Source organism: Castor canadensis, chromosome 15 (genome assembly GCF_047511655.1).
Source record: "Castor canadensis chromosome 15, mCasCan1.hap1v2, whole genome shotgun sequence".
Classification (NCBI taxonomy): Eukaryota; Metazoa; Chordata; class Mammalia; order Rodentia; family Castoridae; genus Castor; species Castor canadensis.
The window spans coordinates 19,050,984-19,074,177 of NC_133400.1; the positions used below are offsets into that span (position 1 = coordinate 19,050,984).

At 48.6% G+C, this 23,194-nt stretch overlaps 1 pseudogene; it reads right to left on the bottom strand.

Annotated features, from left to right (window-relative positions):
• Positions 1-1,237: 1,237 nt before the first annotated feature.
• Positions 1,238-9,097, bottom strand: LOC109680254 (pyrethroid hydrolase Ces2e-like; annotated as a pseudogene).
• Positions 9,098-23,194: the final 14,097 nt, after the last annotated feature.

A 23,194-nucleotide genomic window follows, 5' to 3' on the forward strand; every position in this document is an offset into this window, starting at 1 on the left:
GGCGTTATTTATGCAGATGTCTGGGGTGAGCTAGCACTCACCTGGTCCCACAGGCTTTGTTTGCTCAGAGTTCTCCTGTGCGGGGGCCTCTGCTACAGGCTTTTCCCTTTCCAAGCACTGGGAAAGGTGACACTGCCCCCGCGTTGTCAGGCCTGCGTGTTTATCTACAGTTCACGTGTTCACGTGGGAAGTGGGTCTTCCCTCCTCTCACAAGTGTCCCCGCTCCTGGTTGCTGGGCGTGCCCCGCTCCCACCAGAGACTCTCCGGCCCGCCCGGCTCGTTTATTTACAGTCCCGGGAAGGATTCCCTTCCCCCAGTCTTCAGCGCTCAGGGCGCCCCACCCTCTTTCCAGCGTGTCTTAACTGTTCTTATTGCTTAGTACTCAGTTTCTCTTTTTTTCCCGGGTGGAGGTCAGTCTGTCCAGGGGGCTATGCTGCTCTGGCCCAGGCTTGTCTGTGGGGCTACCGCGGTACCGCGAAGCTCACCTGGTCCGCGTCTTCCCAAGCCGTATGGGCGTCGGCCACTGGCGGCCCCGGGGGCCCTCCTCGTTTCTCCGTTTAACGTGAAGTGGAGATTCTCTGCGCCGGCTGGAGATGTGGAGGAGTCAAAGTTATGCCTTTTCTCGGTGATTATACCTGCAAAGTGTGTCTCCAGCGTCTCTCCAAGATTTCACTATAGAAGGGTCGCTTTCTGCTTCCTACCTCTAGCCGCTATCTTGGAATTCTCCCCGGTACTTCTTATGATAATCCTGTTGTACCAGCTGAACTCACTAAGACCCCAAGGCTTTTAAACCTGGGGTTTCTATTGGCCCCTTACAGATGAGAGAGAACATGGGACTTTTCTACAAGTGCACATGAGATTTTTGACCCCCTGATGCAGATAACATTGCCCAAAGCATCTTCTTTATTTGAATGGAATTGGGGATTGGGAGGATAGAGAGAAGGAAGGCTGGAAGAGGACCAAGGTGAACCTGAGAGGAAGGGGCCAAGGGCCAGTATTGTGTGCAATATTGTGATCATGCATTGGGCCTCGTGCATCCACATTTTCATATGGCCATTTATTGATTATGTCTAACAAGAGAGGGCTCAGGGCGATGTGTCAATGAACATCATGCAGTGAGTTATTTATAAGTATAGGCTGAGTGAAGAGATGTATGACTACTGGACAGTTGGAGTCAACCTCAGCTCCTACCTGGGTGTGTGAGCACCTCAGGCTGATGCCATCTGACCTCAAGCCCACTCCCTCCCTGGACACAGTGTGCTACAGCTCTTAATGATTCTTCTTAGGCCCTGTAAGCTCCGCGATCTTCCGGGGCAGGGTCTTGGTCCAGAACTGCAGCCTGTCGGCCTTCAGGGCCTGGCCCACTGTAGGCTGGATGTCCAGCTTCAAGTACTGCTGATCATGATGGAGCCCAGGCCAGTGGGGCAGGTCCTCACTGTTGGGGTTCCTGCAGACATAACATCCCAGTAGGGTTAGTTGGGGACATTTTCATAACAAGCCCCAGATCTCGGTCAGGCCAAGCAACCAGCAGGCTAGGGGTGTGTAGAGACTGAAAGCCACATCCTATCCAGACAAAGGAAAGTAAGGACCCATGTTTGGAAATGTGGGACGCAGCCAATTGACATATTTGTCCCTTCTTCTCTGACGTAGGCTCTGATATCGACATAGTACACTGGACCAACTCTCATGTCTCTTGGACAAGGGCCAAATGACTGGCACTCACATCGTCACCTCCTCCTAGAGGTTGGGGAGAGAACAATCCTATGATGAAGGATGCGTGCATGGTAATGAGGCCACCCCAGATGAGAGGAGCTCTGGATGAGCCCAATGCAGGGATTGGGGTGTGTTGGGGTGCTCTCACCCATTCCGAGCAAAGTTGGCCCAGTACTTCATCATCCTTCTGCTTAGCAGCTCCTCCTCCTCAGTGAAGTCACCTGCATAGAGGAGGACAGGTCAAGATCTGGCCACCATATCAGGGCACCCCATCAGGCTCCACCCTCAACACCCTCCATAACCTGACCCTGGAATCCAGGCCAAGTCCCGTTCCCTCCCTTAAAACTCAGGGCCAGGCCCTCATTTGTCCAACCTTCGCTTATTCATTCCAACCTTGAGCTGCATCTGTCCTGAGCTCATTCCTGACCTAGCAGCTCCTTCTTTCCTCTAACTCTGGGATATCCTTTAGGAACAATCATGCCTTTGAAACACCCCCTCAGCCTCCTCCCCAGCACCCATACCTGACACTATGGTAGGTGCAGACAGTGGAGGAACACAGGCTAGAGTCTGTGAGAACTTGGTATGTAACCCAAGTGGTACTTTGGGGCTATAAGTTGGTGCAAATGTTATTCTGTCTCTTTCTGAGCCTCAGTTTTCCACTTGTAGACAGCAAGGACAATCACCCATCAGGTCCCAAGCAGGGTCCATCCCAATTCCTGGAAATGAAGAAAACTCACTATTGCTGTTCAAGAAGTATCCGAAGACAAAAGAAACCTCATCACCATGGTCAGCCTTCACGTTGGGCGGCCTGATGTCTTTGAAAATGCTGGACTGATGCTGGAACTCATAGAAGTAGACAGGGGCATGGGAACCTAGAGGTGTGGACAGGTTGGAGTGTAGCGGACTGTCACCTTGAACTGTCCTTCGTCACCATTCCTGAACTGTGAGCTAGGACCACAGCTGTCTGGAATCTGGATGATGAGGAGGGGAGCTACAGGCTTGAGCAGGCCCAGTGGGAAGGCCACTTCTGTCTTGGCATTGGGCTTCCAAGCTCTGTGGCCTTGGAAAAGTCACTGACTGTTACTAACTCAGTATGTCTTCTGTAAAACGGGGTGAAAACTGTCTCTTACAGTAGCCATGAGAATATGCTGATATGTGGAACATCAAGTGTGTGGCACTCAGACCTGATAAGGATGTGGATGGGGACCAGGACACCACAGAGCTCACCTGGGACAACAGGTCTGGGCTCCCCAATGGCATCAGGCCTCAGTCACATATGTACTCAAGTTGAAAATGTGCTACTTGGAGCACAGGTATCACAAACGTGAAGTCTGCCATCATCTCATGGAACTGGACTTGGAGGGTCTGTGGGTCCTCAGTGTCCCCCATGTATTCTTCCATCAAGAGACCACCACAACCAGCAGGCAACCCCTAACCCAGGGGAATCAGGGAGAGTCATCATAGGCAGAATCCAGGACATGGAGTCAGGCGCCTCAGGGTGGGGAGATGGGGCCTGGGACTGGACCAGGTGTACTGGGCACAGTCAAGCTGTGGAGTGACCCCACCACAAACACACATCCTTCACCTTTTCTTGTGGTACTAGGGTTCCTCAGTCCCCATGCTCGCTGGTCATGGGTTCTAAGCACTTGAGCCCCAGCATTAGTCCAAGCCCACCCTTTATTCCTTGAGTTTACTGCGCCAGCAAGCTATCTTGGGATATCTCTCCATGGCATCCAACCCTGGATCCTCACTCACCATGTTTGCTGTCGTGCTCTCCATAATAGCAGGCAAGGTTCCTCTGTTTATTTCTTTTATGGTTTCAGAGTAGCCCAGGTACTGGGTGTGGAAGGAGACTTTAAGTAATGCCATGAAGCCACATACTGCTAGGGCCTCCTCCCCACTACATGAGATTCCTAGGGTCCCAGGAGTTGGAAGTGAGACTTACATTGGGGAGGTCAAAGCCAAACTCATCAGTGTTGACACCTATGATGCTGGGGACAGGTTGAAAATCCGCAGAGACCAACAGCTCCTGGGGGTGCCTGGGTAGGAAGGTCCCATCTACCATCCAGGTATGGTCTTGAAAGGCTGAAGGGGCATTCAAGGTCAGGGATCCAGGTCAGGCACAGGACATTTTCTAAGGCCCTTGAGTTAATTTTATCCATTCTAAATTCACCCCAGGATGCTCACACCCATCCAAAGAAATCTTATATGTAGTTTAGTCTCTCTTGGTCTCCATTTGGCGTTCATGGCTTAAGGGAACCATGACATGGAGGAGAGGTCATTATTTCAGTGTACTAAGGACTGACTCCTCAAACCCTGTGTATTGTCCCTTTCCCCATACCCACACTATCAGCCTGACCTTGTTAATAGCCAGAATCTCCTCTTCACTCTTGCCCCTCAGGCAGTGCACCAGGGCCTCTGAGTTTACCCGCCCACAGGCAGACAGGTTGGCACCACCTGTAAGGAAAGAGGGCAAAGGCTGACTCATCCTTTCACACAGGAGAAAGTTTTTCCCAGACTCCACCATGCTCCATGTGTCAAGATATCTCCAGGGTACAGTGTATGGCTTGCTGCACATGTGAAATTGTTTCCACATCCCTGATGTTTAGAGGTCAGGGCTACATAGGACACCCTAACTGTTTACAAGTTTCTGCTCATGAAAGGGGTCCCAGGGTGGCAACTTTCTGACAACAGAACACACTGAGCCTCTATGAAGCAGGGGGTGTGCATTACAACCTTTGAGCCTTTCATCAATTCACAGGACAGAGACGTTTTCCAAAGGACCTCCATGGAGACAGAGACTCTGAGGGTGAGGCAGATGTAAGCTGGGGTAGTTGCGGTCACTCACTGTGTAGACCACCTCAGAGGAGCTGGAGATGAGGTCTGGCAGAAGAGCCACCCCACTCTCCATGATGGCACCGTGGAAGAGTCCTTTGGACATGGGGGACACGACATGTGAGGACACACTAGTGCCACCTGCAGACTCGCCAAAAATGGTGACTCGGGCAGGGTTGCCCTGGAAATGGGCAATATTCTTCTGGACCCAACGAAGGGCGGCCACCTGGTCTAGGTAGCCCCAGTTGCCAGATGCATGCTGGTCTCCAGTGCTGAAAAGTGGCAGAGACAAGGGTCACAGTTCTGTCCTTGGCCTACCCTGTTCCCACTGTCCTGTCCAGCCCTAGGCTCACCTGAAGAAGCCAAGGACACCCAGGCGGTACTGGATAGCGACCACCACCACATTCTCAGTGGCTGCCAGTATGGAAGCATCATATGAGGAAGCCATGTCTGCAACCAGGGCACCTCCGTGGATCCACACCATCACCTGAGGAAATAAGACAGAGATCACACGTTCTGACCCACCCCATATGCTCCCTGGCCTCTCCCTACACTGCTCACTTCAGCCTGTTGTCTGCCCATATAGGAAGAACTATCTCAGTTCTCCTTGACCTGGACCATGCATTAGGGACACAAGAACACTCAGTATAAACTTTGGGCCACCCCTGAACCCAATCCTGAAATAATGGCTCCAAGATTCCAAAATTGTTCCTTTATATTCTATACATGTGAAGAGAAAAGAAAAGGGGTGTTTCTCTGAGTGGCTCCCTTAACATTAATGGAAAGGTCACCTAACCTCATTGGCACAGTAGATGATCTATGGCTGGGAACTTGGGTGATGTCAAAGATGAGAACTTGGGCACCTGCATGGGTCTTCTGGGCCTAAGTGAGCCCTCACTTTTGTGAGCCCTCAGTTCATCAAAAGGCTAAGGCCTCTGACCTCTGACCTCTTGGAGTTCTTAGGCCTCTGTGTTCCCATACTATGAATGGTTTCCCTTTCTGGGTGAGAAGACTTTGTGGACATGGCAGTGAGAGACTTCTCCTCAGGTTCACATTACATTGGGAGCCAGGTGATCTTGGCTCATTCCATCTCCTTGTAAATAAATGTCCTCTGTCCCTAGGTGACCATCGCATATCACTCACAGGTAGGTTGGAGCCCTCATGGGCATAGGCAGGTGAGTAGATGCTGAGATACAGGCAGTCCTCAGACATGGAGACAGGAGACAGGGTAAAGTTAAACTGTTTCAGTACAGTGGTCAATATTAGACCCAGGTGCTAGATTTGTTCCCATCCACCGTTAGACATTTCTTCATTCTCTGACACACAGCCTGGGAACTCCGTCCCCAGCAAGGTACAGACCACAGGCTCTAGTGGAGCTATAATGGAGCCAGACTCAAGGGAGGCCTTGAGGTTGTTGAAGGCCTTGGATCTCACATCTATTGAGGATGGGAAATCATGACTCCTAGAAGTCTCTACCGGATCCATTACCTACAAATGTTGACATTCACTCCTTTTACCTTGAGCAGCCACCTCAAGACCCATCACACCACTCACAAGTAGTGCATGAATGATTGGGGACCTCTTTCCCATAGGGAAGTAGTACATCCCTTAGCCCAAGCACAGAGTAACAGGGCACACCAACCCTCCCATAGAGTCTCCAGCTGGAAGCACGTGGCCCCTTGGCCCTGTCCGTTGGCACAATCACTGTGGAGAATAGGTTTCCCAAGGAGGCTCCTTGTTTCCCTACTAGGGACCTGCAGTATCTGCTGCTAGATCCAGGAGGGCTCACATTTCATGGAGTCAACCTGGACCTTTCCCATAGACACCTCCCCTGGCGGCATAGAACACCGGGAATAAATGGACCAGGGCCCAATTTTCTCTCTATTCCTACCACAACAGCAGGAGCTAACATGTCCAGGTACCAAGCCCTGAGTTTGAGCCTGGCAGGGTTGCTCCACTCTCGGAACCTTAGCACATTCATTGGAAAAATGCATGCAGAATCCTCCCAATGCAGAAGGAAAATGTCTGTGAGTTCTGATGGAAGAACCAGTAGGCCTGGCCCAGAACTCAGAGGGCCCCACCCAAAGGCCTGAAGTTCCCTGGGCCCTGGGAGAGCTCACATGGCTGGGTGGGAGGTCCCATCCCTCACACCACTCCAAGGTGCAGCAGGCTCATGGGACGCAAACCGCAGCAATCCAAGAGGTGGCTTGGCAAAGGGAATTCCCAGGAAGATGTGGACCCCCACATCGGTGCCCCTCACGTGGACGAGGTTGCCCTGCACTTGCCCTGTGTGAGTGGTCCTGATGGGGCTGGCTGAGTCCTGGCCTGTGTGTGGAGAGAAGCACATGAAAGCTGGGCCTGCCCAGTGAGATGTCATGCACGCTTTGAGTGTTGCCACCTCCTTGAAACTCCAGGTTTGCCTTGTGAAGACACTGGTCTGCAAACATTGGCTTCACATGGTTTTCCTTTTTCACTCTGCTCCTCCCACACCACTGGCTGTGTAATTCTATTTTCATGAAAAGTTCTAAATTTTATATCACTAAAAGGATCAGCAGGTTGGTGTCCAAGACAGAGGTTAGGGGTTGTGTTTTGGGGCAAGGGGAAAGGAGGTGCTTAATTCTGTGACTAATCTAAGCACCATTAAATTCACAATGTGTTTAAAGTCCAAGGGAATTTGAAGGTTCTTCTGAAGAAGCCAGGAGTGTGGTGTAGACAAGGGTCAGTTACTATACCTCCATCTCAGTGAGTTCACATCCCTGGCTTCATTCAATCTTGCAGATTGAAAATATTAAAACAAACAAAGAAACAACTCTGTGCATGTGTTGAGCACACACAGACTTTTTGTTCTTATTTCCTAAACAACATAGTGTAACAATATGTATATAGCATTCACGTTGTAGTAGTCACTATATGTAAGCTAGAGGGTTGTCAAAAGTACAATCTTAGGTTACATGCAAATACTAGGCCATTTGTAATTTTTTGTCCAATTACGGCTTGAACGCAGGGCCTCAAGCTTACAAGAGGCAATCTATCACTTGAGCCACTATGCCCCACGTTTTTTTTTTGGGTTTTATTGAAATAGAGTCTTATGAACTATTTGCCTAGGGCTGGTTGTGAACCATGATCCTCCAGCTTTCTGTTCCATATCCCATTTTAAAGTGGAGTCATCAGTGAGGTCTTGCCTAGAAGGCACTGGGGACTTCCCAGATCCTGACCAGGAGCGGGTAAGATAAGGAGTCCAGCAGTGGTGGCCATGGATGGGGAATTGTTAGCGCAGATTAGATTGGGGAAATGGGGGAAGATATCTTCAGGTCCCACACCAGGGGACTTAGTGGGGAAGGCGTCAAGGGTTGGACATACATTCTGGGCATCGAGCCCTGAGAGCATGAACTTCTGATAAGATCCTGGAGAGTACGTGGCACCCAAAGGGCACATTCCCATTGCTCTGGAAGCCAAGCCATTACTTTGCCCCAGGTCAGATTCATGGTATGAAATGAACCCAAGTGGTCTCTCCTTTCAGCTTTGAGATGTGGTACCAGGGGTTTGTGAATCCCTTCAGGGCCAGTAACCTAGCCTGGGGCCTATTTGGAGGGTAGCCGGGTAATTTTTTGGCCCAGGACATGTCACAATCAGAGAAAAATAGCACTATGAAAGCATTATCACCATTGTGTGCTGACTACAAATGCGGGAGGAAAAGATTCTAAATCCCACCCCAGGTTTCTGACCTGCCCTTCTGGCTCTTCACAACCCTCCTTAATCACCTGCCTATTCAGTGATGTGTCCTCAGCCAGCCCTGACCCTCTTAGCTTTAGGGACCCCCATGGGGTTTTAGACCTGTTACGTGGACACAAGCTTCCCACACCTGATTTTTTTTTATCACAGATGTAACTGGGACCAGAAAAGAAAAATCCTATTTGGGTAGCTAGCTTGTCTTCTGGCCAGGATACTCTGCTTGTTGATTAAACTGACTCTCTTTCTCTCTTTGTCTAAATGCTGGAGAATCTGGTATCAAAGGTTAACTCCCTTTGCTCTTCAGTTACCCCAGGGGTCTACTACTCTTTATCTCTTCCTGACCACCAGAGCAGTAAACCTTCCAGCCAAGGTACAGCTTCAGAGAAGTGGTGACAGACACCGGGAGAATCAAGGCCAGTAACCAAGGTGGACACGCAGGAAGTCACCCATTCAAGCTCACCCCCTGAACTCCTTGGAAAGGTGGGCATTTTCTTTCAGACGTGGGACAACAGAGGTTTAAGGCCTTGACTGTCCCTATCCTCACCTTTTTCCCACAAATAATAAAATTTGTTTCCTTTTCCTCAAATCTAGCTTCCGTGATTTGGAAATTGTGAATTGCCATTGAAGCAATGGGACCAGTTCCTTCCATCTTGAAGCCCTTGGCTCCCAATCTCGGGCTGTGCCTCTGCACAGTGTGGCAGATCTGATCCTGGTCCCTGTCATCCCCTGCAGAAGTCACACCTTGGGCCTGAAAGAGGAGAAGCAGAAGCCCACAGGCCACGGTTCTCAGCCGCATAGGAAGTTGTTCCAGCCGCATGGTTGACTCACTGCAGTGTGTCTGCAGTGTTTCACTGACAGACAATTGAGGTTCAGAGCTTCGTCCTGGCTGGAGTTTGGACAGGAAAGTGGTAGGAACAGTACCAGATGGGTATTGCATGATAGTGGCACTGAGCAGGCAGCGGTCACAGGAAACGAGTGGCCAGCAGGTAGTGTATGGCTGTCACCCCTCTTCCCATGCCCCCTTCAGCTCCTCCAAAGTTACTATGTGCCTTCTGCTGACCTCATAGATACCAGGAAGCCCCTACACAGAGCTAGTCACTGCATGATCATTGTCTTTGCAGTCTGATTCCTAGTGTTTAGACTTAGGGGGTGGAAAGAGGGAGTAGAATGCTATAATTGGAGAAGCTAAGAGAGCATCTCTGAGGAGTTTCTTGCTCAGGACCCCACAGATGGACGATGGCTCTGATCTTTGATAAGCTGAAGGGAACTGCTTGAGAAGTGCCTTTTCTTGTGTCCTCTTCCTAAGTAACTGTGTCCTTCATCTGCACAACTCCTCCAGGCCATCAGCATGCATGGTTTACTCATCCCCTTCAACAATTCTGTATCTCTTAGAGTCCATGATCTGAGGGCCCTTCCCAACTCAGCCTTGGCCCTTCTTTTGTAATATACATGAGACTGTGGTACTTCTGCAGGTTCCCATCATGCCTGACCCAAGCCAGTGCACAGTTAAATATCCACAGGAACATCATGAAATGGGAGCCTGTTGGTCCTGGCACTAGGAACTATGTAGACCTTTGGTGAGTCAGAGGTGTCAGGGCCTCACATGGAGATTCTGAGCATCTGAGGGCTGTGTGGATGTAGGACAGGCATCATGGGACTGTGATCATCCACCCAGCATGACTTCCATGAGGAAATAACGTTAAACTCAATCTCAGACAGCCTATAACCAACAACTACCTGCTCCCTGAAAACCAGCAACTACCTCGGCATTCCTGCCCCCATAGGCACTCAGAGCCCACCCGGCACAGTTTTTGTCCTTCTCAGAGCCATGGTGGCAGCAACCGTATTTCCCTCGGCTGAGGGGCCAGGAGCCTGGATCACTGCTTCTCCTTGACCTGCCCATTCATCAAGGCCTTCTGTCCATTCTAGGTCTCCCATCCAATAGGTCTCCCTGTGTGGGCAGAGCTCTCCCTGCCCTTAATATTCCTCACCTAATTACAGCTGGGCTGTGGGGGCTGAAAGATGCCCACCCCTCCTATACTGGGTCATCTCATAGCTCCTTCATGCTAACTGGACAGCAACAGGGTTTCTCCCTCATTCCTAATTCTGTGACTGCTGTCCATCTCATGGGCAGGGTGCTCTCCTGCTCTGCCACTTCCACTCCACCAACTCATTGACCTTGACCATGGCCAAGATCATAATAGAATCATGCAGTGAATAAGTCTCAGAGTATATCAGCACAGAGGGAGAGAGAGTAAGAAAGAGAGAGAGAGAGAGAGAGCGCACTATGGGGAAGGGGGTTGGAGGCCGAGGCTCAAAGTCTAGATTACTATTATAGTGACACACCCATTCGATCAAATCAGTTTTAAGACCCATAAGAACAAATGGTCAGGAGCACATTGAACAACTGGCATTGGCTTGGCATCTGTACAGTTTAGGCAGATCTGACCCCGGTTGCCATCTCCTCCATATGAGCCTCATCCAGGCCCAGCAGGAGGAGCAGGAGCCCACTGGACACAGTCCCCTGCTGCACTGGGTGTTGGTTGAGGGGCATGGTCCTCTCTCAGGCCTAGGTCAGCTCTGCAGAGCAGGCCCAGCCTCAATGACAGCAACTGATATCTGGCTGGACTTTGCACTGAGCAGCAGGAATTGGGGCTCTGGCTTGGCCTGGCAAAGCAGGGCTACAAGAGAGTGGCACTGAGTAAACAGATTACAAAGGGGGCCAGGGCTACATTTAGGGCGTGGCTATCTCCCCTGTTCCCGTGCCCTCTTTAGCCTCTTCTAAAGGTGCTGAGTGCCTTCAGCAGCACCTCCAAAATACAGGAAGCCCTGTCTGAAACCAAGTTCACTGTCATTGCAGTCACAGGCCTGATGAAGACATTGAGGGCAGAAAGGAAAGAACAGGAAATGTTTGAGAACTTTGACAGGGCAAAAGCAACCACTTGAGCAGAGGCAGGGAACTGTGACTGTCCCCTTCATCCTGCAATTCCTCCTTGCTCTCAAGGACTTATGCTTTACCGGAGTCCCTTTAAGGCTTTGGACCTTTAGGGTCATGGTCTCTGGGTCTGCATGGACCCATCCCTATTAGGGAAGGGCTGTTCCGTGGACACACACTGTGACTAGCCCTTCTTAAGCCAATATCCAACTACTCTCCCCATCCCACCCTGTGGCTGCCCTAGAGGCTAGCTTCCACCAAGAACAAACTCACCATCCTTTACCCATTTGACAACATTTAAGAGGAACTTTCTGATCACAGAGCTGTGATGAGACTGAGGTCTATAGACCTGCGCTAAGTCTGAGGAGACAGGAGTGTCGAAAACACCTAGAATTTTGCCTGGATATAGCAAAAAGAGCAGGGACCAGGAGCTCCCCCAAGCCTTACTTCCCAGAGGATGTGGTATGGCATTCAATCTCAGACAGCCTTTAGTGCCTCCTGAGAACAGCCTTCGCACTTTCATTCCACTATACAAAGTGCTGGGAACACAGAGACTGCCACCACAAGAATTCCTTATTGACACCTTTCTGGGAGAGATTATTTCCTCTGACACAGCATGACCAGGGCTTCCCTTGACCTCTACCTAATTAGCAAGGCCTGCTGTCGATTCCTTGCTCCCTTTGGAAGCACTCTGGTCCCAGCTATAATCTGAACCCCTTCTGGGCAGATTCTCTCCATTCTTGATTCTCCTAACCTAATTAACAGTTGGACCTGAGGTCTGAGACATCCCAGTTCATCCCAATAGGGTCACCAACAGGATCTTTCTGGACAACTCAGGGCTTCTTCCGAAGCCTGGGGCTGCTGTCTACCACTGCCCCAGGTGCTCCACCCCTTCTTGCACCATCTTACTGAGGTCCTAGCATCCATGATGCCTAAGATCATAGTAAAAGTATGCAATGAGGATATCTCAGAAACATTTCTGTGTGCATGGGAAGGTGGTGAAAATTCACAGTGGTCCAGTGAGAGAGAGACAGACAGAAAGAGAGAGAGCAACTGATAGAAAGAGAGAGAGACAAATTGAGATAGAGACAATGAGAAATTGAACAGAAGAAAGAAGCTGAATTTAAAAGTCCAAGGAGATTCAGGTATGGTGACATACATGCATAATTGCAGTAAATTGGAAGCTGAGGCAGAAGGAAACTGAGTTTTAGTTCACTTGTCTCAAGAAGAGTAAATAAATAAACTAATTAAAAAATAAAGTAGGTGGAGTGTCTACAGTGGTAAGAGTGACTTCCTAGCAAACATGAGGCCCTAAGTTCAGAAACCACTGCCAAATAAATAAATAAATAAATAAATTTAATTTAATCAAATTTAATTAAGGGTCAGGGACACATCTGCTACAGAGACACCATAACTTAACACCATTCAATGCAATAAGATTGAAGCAAATACAGTCAAGTGTTGGGAACATGGAGACTGGCACCTTCATTCATGGCTGGTGGAATGCAGAATGACCTAGTCATTTTGGAAGCCAGTGTGGCCTTTTCTTTAAGTAAAATACATATGTGTCATATGATTCAGCAATTTCATTCTCAGGTCTTTATGGAACACAAATGAAAGTCATGTCTGAAAATGTGTTTAACAACTTTATTAAAAAGAGCCAGACTGGTGCTCAGTGGTTTATGCCTGTAATCCCAGCAAACTGGAGGCTAACACACGGGGATTGGATTTTTGAGGTCAATCTTCACTACATAGTAGGAACCTTTTTTTAAAAAAAAATGAACCCACAAAAAACAGCCAAAAATGGATGTTACTCAGATGTACATCAATCCATGTATTGTGTGCACACATGGGACGGCTCCCCTCAGTAAAAGGAAGGAAGTGTTCCTTGAAGCTAAAAGAAGTTATGCCTGGTGGCACAGAAAGTCACCAATGATTCCTTTCATACAAAGTGACAGAAAGGTCTTTAACATTTCCAAACTGTGTAGAGTTTCCAAACTACAGTTGACAGAAAGCAAGTAGGTGTTTGCTAGGAAGCAGGGTCCCGGACAATGCATGCAAAGGGGTGTGAGGATGAGCACTGAGGTGAAAGAAGTGTTCTCACGCTACGTGGGCGGTGATTACATGTCTCATACATTTACATAAATGTACCAAACTCTGCAGGAAATGGATGAATTTAATTACATGTAAATTACTCCTTAATAAAAATCTTATAAATAACTGCTAAATTTGCAAGAAGTTGTCTGGGAGCCCCTTGGGGAACCATCCTGTTCATGGGCAGTACTGACACCACACAGGGGCTTTTGTGCAGCAGGAGCTCAGTGATCTCTCAGGACACAGTGCACCAGTCCTGTCACTCACAGTTCTCTTACCTCTCCCAACTCAGCCCGGTCTTCATGTTATCCTTGTCTGCCACCTGGTGCACAAGGCATCATGGAAAATTTCATCTTTCATCACAAAAGTCCTGAGGCCCTCAGGTTGGGTTTATATACAGTGAATGAACGAAAGGGGTTTTGACCTAGGAAGACTGGTCAAAACCAGTCTGGCAGGAGTCCTAAGGTCTATAGGAAGCATCTTAACGACCCATACAAAATGATTTGGTTGAGCAAAGAAACAGATTGAGCACAATTTGGTACCTTTGTAAAATGACATAAACTGTAAGGGAAGACGTACTACAGTGGTCAAACAGTGTAGGAAGAACAATAATGCCTAATGAAAATAAACCCCATGGTGGACCAAGCAGAGTAGGAGATGCTCAGGGGGTCAGAAACTTGCCAGGGGAATTCTGCAAGACATGAGAACACCTCCCTGGAAAGACAGGTCTCAGGGAACCAGGTGATAGAAATCTTTTCTGTTATAATGATGTCTAGTCCTTCTGACCCCTCAATCCAAACACAAGGACACTTCCCACAGACAAACTTCATGCATGTTCTCTGATCTTGTTTCTGTGGGCCTCACAGTGTGTGCAGAACCACTTAGAATAAGAGCAAACTTCAGGCCACCAAGAAATGCACCTGCCTCTTCAGGTACCACCAGAGATGGCAGAGGTTCAAGGGTCAATGGACATGCACAATCCTGCTCCTTGCAAACCAGGGACCAGTCACAGCTTTGGTGAAGAAATAGATGAACGAGGGGGTTGTTTTCAATGCCAAACTACATGGTATTCAATCTACAGGGCCATGGGTGTAGACATTTTCAGTAGTTAGGAACCTGGGGGCTGATATTGGGGAACTTAGGTGCTGTTGCCTGACAGCTTGTGTGCTCCAAATTCAAATGCTGAAATCTAATCCCTGAGGTGATGAAATTCAGGGGAGAGGTTCTTAAAAGGTGAAATATCATGAGAGGCACCATTTGTCCATCACCCAAAGTATGGACACAAGGAACCATCTTTCCATCTTTGATGCAGGGAGAAAGCCCTCATTTGATACCAAATCTACTTGCACCTTGACCTCAAAACCTGAACACTTTTGTGTTGCTTTTAAAGAACTCAGCTTATGATTTCTTTGTGTTTTTTCTTTAAAAGGAGGAGAGTTATGGCAATGCTTCTCCTGGATAACTGGATCTCCTGGGCTTCTGCAACCCTCCTTTCTCAATCTTTCCAGTAATTCGGATCTCAGACACTCACCACAATTTCTGGTTACAACTTACGATAATCCTGTTTACCACCTGCACTCACTAAAAGCCCAGGGCTTTTAGTAAGTCGGGTTTTATTGGCCCCTTACAGATGAGAGAGAACATGGGACTTTTCTAGATGTGCCCATGGGATTTTTGACCCCTTGATGTGGGTAACATTGCCCACATCATTGGAGGATAGGGAACAAAACAGAAGGCTGGAAGAGGACCAAGGTGAGCCTGAGATGAAGGGTCAAGGGCCAGTGTTGTGTGGCATAGTGTGACCATGTATTTGACCTCATCCATCCACATTTTCATATGGCCATTTATTGATTATGTCTAAAAAGAGAGGTCTGAGGCCAACATGGCAATGAACATCATGCAGTGAGTTATTTATAAGTATAGGCTGACTGCAGGGATGTATGACTACTGGACTGTTGGAGTCAGCATAGCTCCTGTCTGGGTGTGTGGGATTTCAGGCTGATGCCATCTGAACTCAAGCCCACTCCCTCCCTGGACACAGTGTGCTACAGTTCTTAATGATTCTTCTTAGGCCCTGTAAGCTCAGCAATCTTCCGGGGCAGGGTCTTGGTCCAGAACTGCAGCCTGTCAGCCTTCAGGGTCTAGGCCACAGCAGGATGGATGTCCAGCTTCAAGTACTGCTTATCCTGGTCAAGCACAGGCCAGTGGGGCAGATACTCCTTGCTGGCATTCCTGAGGATCCAACATCCATGTAGGGTGGGAGGGGGGTCATTCTGATACCAAGCCAAGTCATCAGCCCCCAGATCGTGGTCAGGACAAGGAACCAAACAGGCCAGGGGTAGAGAGTGAAGACCACAATCTGCCCTGGTATAGTAATGTAAGAACCTCCCATCAGTGTTTGCTCCTCATGGGGCAGGGCCAGTTGGCCTATTTTTCCCTCCTTTTCTGAGGGACACTGTGATAGTGCCATAGTATCATGCACCAACTCTCATGTCAGTTGGACAAGGGACAAATGACTGGCACTCCCAAGGTGTCCTCCTCTGAGTGGGATGGGAGCACACAATCATATGATAAAGAACCCATCATGGTAATGAGGCCAGTCCAGAAAAGGGAAGTGTTGGATGAGATCCATGCTGGGAAGTTGTGGGGATGTGGGGGTGTTCTTGTTGCAGGAGTTTGCTAGCTGAGATATGAGACTCTTGAGGCAATTAGCAGGAAGCAATGTTTTATTGTGTCAGCACAGACTCAGCGGACTCATGACCAAAGGCTGTGCCCTGTGAACAAAGTAGTTTCACCTTATATACCCTTGCAAGCAGGTTCAGAAGCAAAAAGCAAAGTCTAATCCAGATAGGGTCATATTTAATTTTATTGTCTACTTTACCCTAGTGCTATGTGACTTTCCCCTCCCTGGTGCTATGTGACCTTCCTCATGTTCAGATTTCTCAGGTTTTATCTCTCTGTTATGCCATCCTTACCTCCCTGCTACAGCGTCAGGACTCAGGCCTAAACTGTATTCTTCTGATCCTCCTCCCTATGCACTCTCAACCATTCTGAGCAAAGGTGGCCCAGTGTTTCTTCACCCTGCTGCTTAGTAGCTCCTCCTACTCAGTGAAGTCAACTGAAGAGAGAAGGACAAGGTCAAGGTCTGGACACCATATCAGGCCAACGAGTCAGGCTCCACTCTCAACCCTCTATATTACCTGACTCTGGACACCAGGCCAAGTCCCGTTCCCTCCCCTACCACCCTTCCCCGACCTTCCCTTATTCAACCTGACCTTGAACTGCATCTGTCCTGAGCTCATTCCTTACCCAGCTGCCCCTTCCTTCCTCTCACCTGGGAAGTCATTTAGAAACAATCATGCCTTTGAACCACTGCCCCTCTACACCTATACCTGACACTATGGGGGGTGCAGAAAGTGGAAGGAGCACAGGCTAGAGATTGAGGGAGCTTGGATTCTACCCTAGAGGTTCCTTTACCTATAAGATGGTGCACATGTGATTCTGTCTCTCACTGAGCCTCAGTTTTCCACTTGTGGACAGCAAGGACAATCACCCCTCAGTTCCCTAAGCAAGGTCCATCCCAATTTCTGGAAATAAAGAAAACTCACTATTTCTGTCCAAGAAGTATCTGAAGACAAAAAGAACCTCATCTCATGGTCAGCCTTCACGTGGGACGGCCTGATGTCCTTGAAAAGGCTGGGCTGATTCTGGAACTCATAGAAGGAGACAGGGGCATGGGAACCTAGAGGTGTGGACAGGTTGGGGTGTGGTGTCTGTCACTTGGAGCTGTCCTTCCTCACCATTACTGAAGTGTGAGCTTGGTCCAAGTCTGTCTGAATCTGGATGATGAGGTGGGAGCCCAGGCTGGAGCAGGCCCAGTGGGAAAGCTTTGGTTCAGTGTTGTCCGTGGGCTTCCAAGCTGTGTGGCCTTGGAAAAGCTACTGCCTGGACTGACTTAGTTTGTCTTCTGTAAAATTGGGTGACATCTGTCTCTTACATTAGCTATGAGAATGTGTTGATATGTGGAACATCAAGTGTGTGCCACTCAGAGCTGATAAAGACATGGATGAGGACTGGGACACCACAGAGCTCATTTGGGACCCACAGCTTTGAGCTCCCCAATGGCAGTCAGGCCTCAGTCACATATGTACTCATGCTGAAAATGTGTTACTTGGAGCAAAGGCATCACAAACATGAAGTCCCCCATCATCTCTTGGAACTGGGTTGCAGGGTCTGGGGGTCGTCAGTGTCCCCCATGTATTCTTCCATCAAGAGATCACCACAACCAGCAGGCAACCCCTAGCCCAGGAGAATCAGGAGGAGTCATAATAAGAAGACTCCAGGACATGGAGGCTGTAGCTTCAGGGTAGAGAGATGGGGCCTCAGATGGGATGAAGTACACTGGGTAAGGGAGAAGATCTGGGGTGACCTAAACACAAATACACACATACCCCACCCTTTACTCCCATTCTTTTGTAGTACTACAGGGAGCTGTGACCTGTACCTTCCATCCTGAAAATCCTCCTTGCCCTTGAGGATTCATAGTCTGCTTGGTCCCCCTAAAGGTTTTGTCCTTAGAGTCATGGTCTGAGGTTCTGCACAAACCCCTTCCTATTTGGAAATGACTGTTTCATTAAATTATAGTTTTGACAGGCACTTATTATGCACCCACACCCATACTCCCTTGTACTCATTTGGCCTATATGGCTGAAGGACACCAAGTCATGGAGAAGAGGACTGAAACAAATAGGATCGAGGTCAAGGCAATCTGGGCATAAATTGAGATGTGATCTCAAAATGACCAAAGCACAAGGGCTGCTGGTGTGGCTCAATTGCTAAGATGCCTGCCTGGAAAGCATGAGGCCCTAATTTCGAGCCCTAGTACTGCAAAATAAAATAAATTAAATTAAATGTAAGATAAGTACTAAAAATCTAACAGGTGCCGGGAATCCCCCTTGGGACAGTGTCCTGCTCATCACAGAACTGAAAGCCACACAGGGGCATGTTCACAGCAGGAGCTCAGCGAGGCTCTCAGGATGCAGTGGAATATTATACAACAGTCCCCTGCACTCACAGGTCTTTTGCCTCTGACCAGAGCCCAGGCTTCATGTTATGCTTGTCTGTTATTTGCTGTCCATAGCAGGCAATGCCAGAATCTTCTTATTTGAACCCAAAGGTCATGAGACCCCTGAGGGTGGGTTTAAGTGCAGTAGGTAAAAGAAGAGGAATTTGCCCTGGAATACTGGTGCCCTGCTCTGACCTAGGTCAAATTATCCAGGGAACCCACACAGGGAAGTCCCAAGGTCTATAGGACAAGGGATATCATCTCTTAATGATACACAGAAAGTGCTTTGGAAGAGCATAGAAGCAGACTGAGCACAATTTGGCAATTTGCATAATGACATAAAGTGTAAGAGCAGACATACACTGGAGGTTAAAGACATTGTAGGGACAACAATAATGTAAGAATGAAGATGAATCACACAGTGGACCAAGGAGGGGAGGGGATGCTCAGGGGGTCAGAAAGTTGCCAGGGGAATTCTAAAAGGCAGGAGGACACCTCCCTTAAAGGAGATTCTGAGGTAAGAAGGGGACAGGAGTGTCTTCGGCTAGACATATCTGGACCTTCTGACACCCAACGTCACTTCCAGGACACACACAGAAACGTCACAGATTTGTTGTGATTGTGAAAGTGTGGCCTCCCAGTGTGTGCAGAACCACTGAGAAGCAGAGCACACCCCAGGTGACCTAATGAAGAACCCTCCTGGCTCATCAGGACCCTCCCCATGTGGCCCAGTTTCAAAGGCCAATGACATGCTCAGTCCTGCGTCTCACAAAACAGCATGTATTTCTGCTGGGCATGAGGCAGCATCTCATGGTACTCATGTTACATCAGTCAGAATGGAATAAGACTCTGTGGCTTCTGGGGTCCAGGGTTTTCACTGGTTCTTTGGAGAATATCGGGACACTTGCTGAGGGGTGGGCAAGGGCTCAGTCACCCAGGATTGGGAAAGTTCCCCAGATGACCTAGGCAAGAGTGGAGGTCTTGGTAATTCTGAGGTAGGCAGGTGAACAGGTGAGAGAGTGTTGGAGAAGGTGAGGAGCAGAAGGTGACCTGGCTTAGTGGAGTGTGGAGGAAGGTGGGTATTCATTGGGGCTTTGCCACTACAGCTTCCTGGGGGAATTTACTGAATGTTTACACCAAGAGAGAACTGTGCAGGATTGGCAATGGACTTCATACAGGGATTTTTATGAGTGTTGGCTGAATGCATGGATGAGAGGGGATGAATGGCTACGTGAAAGTAGGCATCAAACTCCGCTCCTTATGGGGCATCTGAGTACCACAGGCTGACTCCACCTGCACTCAAGTCACCACCACTCATCAACACAGTCTGCTACTGCTCTTCTAGGTTCTTCTCAGCCCCCATGACCTTCTGGATACTATGGGGCAAAATCTTGGTCCAGAACTCTTGCCTGGAGGTCTTCAGGCCCCAGACCATGGCAGCTGAATGCTCATCCTGGTCAAGCACTGGCCAGTAGGGAAGGTTCTCGCTTTTGTAGTTTTTGTGGACATGCCTTCCCAGCTTGGCATGTGGGATCACTCGGAGCCCCAAATTCATCCCCTGATCTAGGTCAGATCATGAAATAAGTAGACGAGAGACTCCTTCTCCGTAGACAGAGGAGGACAAGGTCAAGGTCCTAGCCAACCCATCTGTCTTACTTGTCCTTTTCCACCCTCACCATCCACCTGTAGCCTGACCTCCCATCCCAACCTGGTCCATTGTCCACCCACACCACCCAGCCCAGGCCCTCCCCTTACCCAACTTGCCCTTACTCATGGTTGGTCTTATGGACTCTGAGTTGCCATTAATCAGTTTCCTCTTTTGTTAAATGGGTGCTGTCTGTCCCTTGGACTAGTCATAAGGATTTACTGACATGATTACTGTCAAGTGCCTGACACTCAGGCCCTGAGAAAGGCAGGTATTGGTCTGGACAGTACAGAGCTCATCTGGGAGCACTGCTCTGAGCAGCTCCCAGGGCAAGGTGTGCCTCATTACAGATGTACTCATACTGAAAGTGTGTTGCTTGCAATACAGGAGTCATGACATGTTGTCCTGCATCATCTCTCAGATTGGTGTTCAGTTGGTCTGTGGATCCTCAGTGTCCCCCATGTACTCTTTCATTAGCAGGTCACCATACTCAGGAGACAGCATGTAGGCCATGGAGCGGTCAGGATAGGTGGGCTCCTGGCAGCAGTCTCTGGATGGGGACATGGGGCCTGGGATGAGACAAGGAATAGGGGAAAGGGCGAAGCTCTGGAACTCACCGAATAACCCAAGCTTCATTCAACCTCTGTTTCTGGGGCTCCCTGTATGGGTAGGATATCTGGCATGTCCTTTCCATTGTTGCTGTCCCTGAAGGTCTCACCATCTGTGCTGACCTTCCCTGCAGGACACCCTGTACAATCTCTCTCTCCATTTTCTTCTGAGAGTCACAGGTGGCTGTGCTCTGAGTTGTAAGGGAGAGTTTGTATTGTATTTCGGATTGGCCAAGACCTACAGGAGAGGCATCTCAGACACCTGGTGTGATGTGCTGGCAGAGTGGCTCAAGAGGTAAGAGCACCTGACTTGGAAGAGTGAGATCCTGAGTTCCAACCCCAGAGCCACCAAAAACAAAACTAAAGAAAGCAAAACACCTTTTATGAATCCATTCTACCATGAAGTAGTGTGAGGAAGTGGAAAAGGATAGTACCAGAAAGGGGGTGAATCTGTGACCCTTTAGGTGGAAATCAAGGATAAGAACATGCGTGTATTCTTAGCCAATGTCCTAGGCTCTGTGTGTAAGACCTGTGCCCTGATGGCATCTGTCATAGAGTCAGGTGTGAGTGGGATAGATGTATGTTGTTCTCTCTCTCTCTCTCTTCTTTCTCTTTCTTTTCAGTGGTGGTAGTTCTGGGGTTTGAACTCAGCACTTCACATGTGCTACGCAGGTGTTCAACCATTAGAGGTCCAGCCCCAGCCCAAGGCAAAACACTATTTAAAATAGGAGCCAAAATGTACAGTGAGATTCCAAGATGGCAGCTAGAGGGAGGAAGCCGAAAGCGTGTCTCCTATAGTGAAATCTTGGAGAGACGCTGGAGACACACCTAGCAGGCAAAGCCACTGAGAAGAGGGAAAACTTTGACCCCTCCACACCTCCAGCCAGCACAGAGCATCTCCAATTCACGTTAAATGGAGACACCAGGAGGGCCCCGGGCCGCCAGCCTCCCGTGCCCAGACTGCTTGGGAAGATGCGGACAAGGCGAGCTTAGCAGTACGTGGTACTCCCACAGACAACCATGGGCCAGAGCAGCATAGCCCCCTGGACAGACCGACCTCCACCTGGGGAAAAAAGAGAAACTGAGTAATAAGCAATAAGAACAATAAAGATACCCGGGAAAGAGGGTAGGGCGCACTGAGTGCTGAAGAGTGGGGGAAGGGAATCCTTCCTGGAACTGTAAATAAACAAGCCAGGCGGACCGGAGAGGCTCTGGTGGGGGAAGTGGTGCGTGCCCAGCATCCAGGAGCAGGAAAGCTTGTGAGAGTGGTAGAGGGAGAAAAACTCAACAGGAGATGGGGGAAGACTCACTTCAATGTGAGCTGTAAACAAACACGCAGGCCTGAGAAAGTGGGTGCCGTGTCACCTCTCCCAGTGTGCTTGGAAAAGGGAAAGCTTGTAGCAGAGGCTCTCGCACACAGGAGAACTCTGAGTAAACAAAGCCTGTGGGGCCAGGTGAGTGCTAAGCTCACCCCTGAGATCTGCATAAATAACGCCTCCAGCAACAATAGGCTGACAGCATTGGGCAGGCAAGCCACAGCCACAGATACCATTCACAGAACTGTCTCCAGATTCTCTCTCTCTTTTTTTTCCTCTCTCCCTACCTCTGATGAGAAAACAACCGAACTACACCTGCATGCTGAAAAACTTACTTAAATTGTATTGTATTTGAACTTAGGAAACTTTGTGGGTTTTTATTTTTTGTTTTTTGTTTTTGTTTTTTTTTGTGCAGTTTTGTTCTACTTTATGTGTCCCCTTTGATGAGACAACTACAGAACAACATCTGAGGCACCATCTCCAGGACTTGAGACTGAGAGGGACACCAAAATTATTAAGATTGAAACTTCATTGCATTTGAACTTGGAGTTTTTTTAAATCTATTTTTCATTTTATTTTATTTTTATATAAATATTTCTTTCATTTAATATTTTTGTTTTTATTCTTATCTTTATTCTTTTTATTTTTTATTTTCAATCCTCTCTCTGTCTCTCTATATCTGTTCAGCTTACTGTCAATCAGTACACTAACACTCCCTGTTTATACCTTTGAAACTTTCTTGTTTGATTCCTTGTTTTGTTTTCTCCTACTTGTCTGTTTATTTGTTTTTCCCTTTTCTTTAACTTCTTGCTTTCCATCTCCTCTCACCCTTCTATTCTAAATATTACCACTGTTATTATTACAAGCTGGCTGTTTATTAAGTACGTCTAACAAGAGAGGGCTCAGGGCGATGTGTCAATGAACATCATGCAGTGAGTTATTTATAAGTATAGGCTGAGTGCAGGGATATAACACTACCGGACTTAGGAGTCAACATAGTGCCTATCTGGGTGTGTGGGCACCTCAGGCTGATGCCATCTGACCTCAAGCCCACTCTCTCCCTGGACACAGTGTGCTACAGCTCTTTTTTTTTTTATTGTTTTATTATTCATATGTGCATACAAGGCTTGGGCCATTTCTCCCCCCTGCCTCCATACCCTCCTTTACCCACCACTCTGCCCCCTCCATCTCCCCCCCAACCCTTCTATACCTGGCAGAAACTATTTTGCCCTTATTTCTAATTTTGTTGTG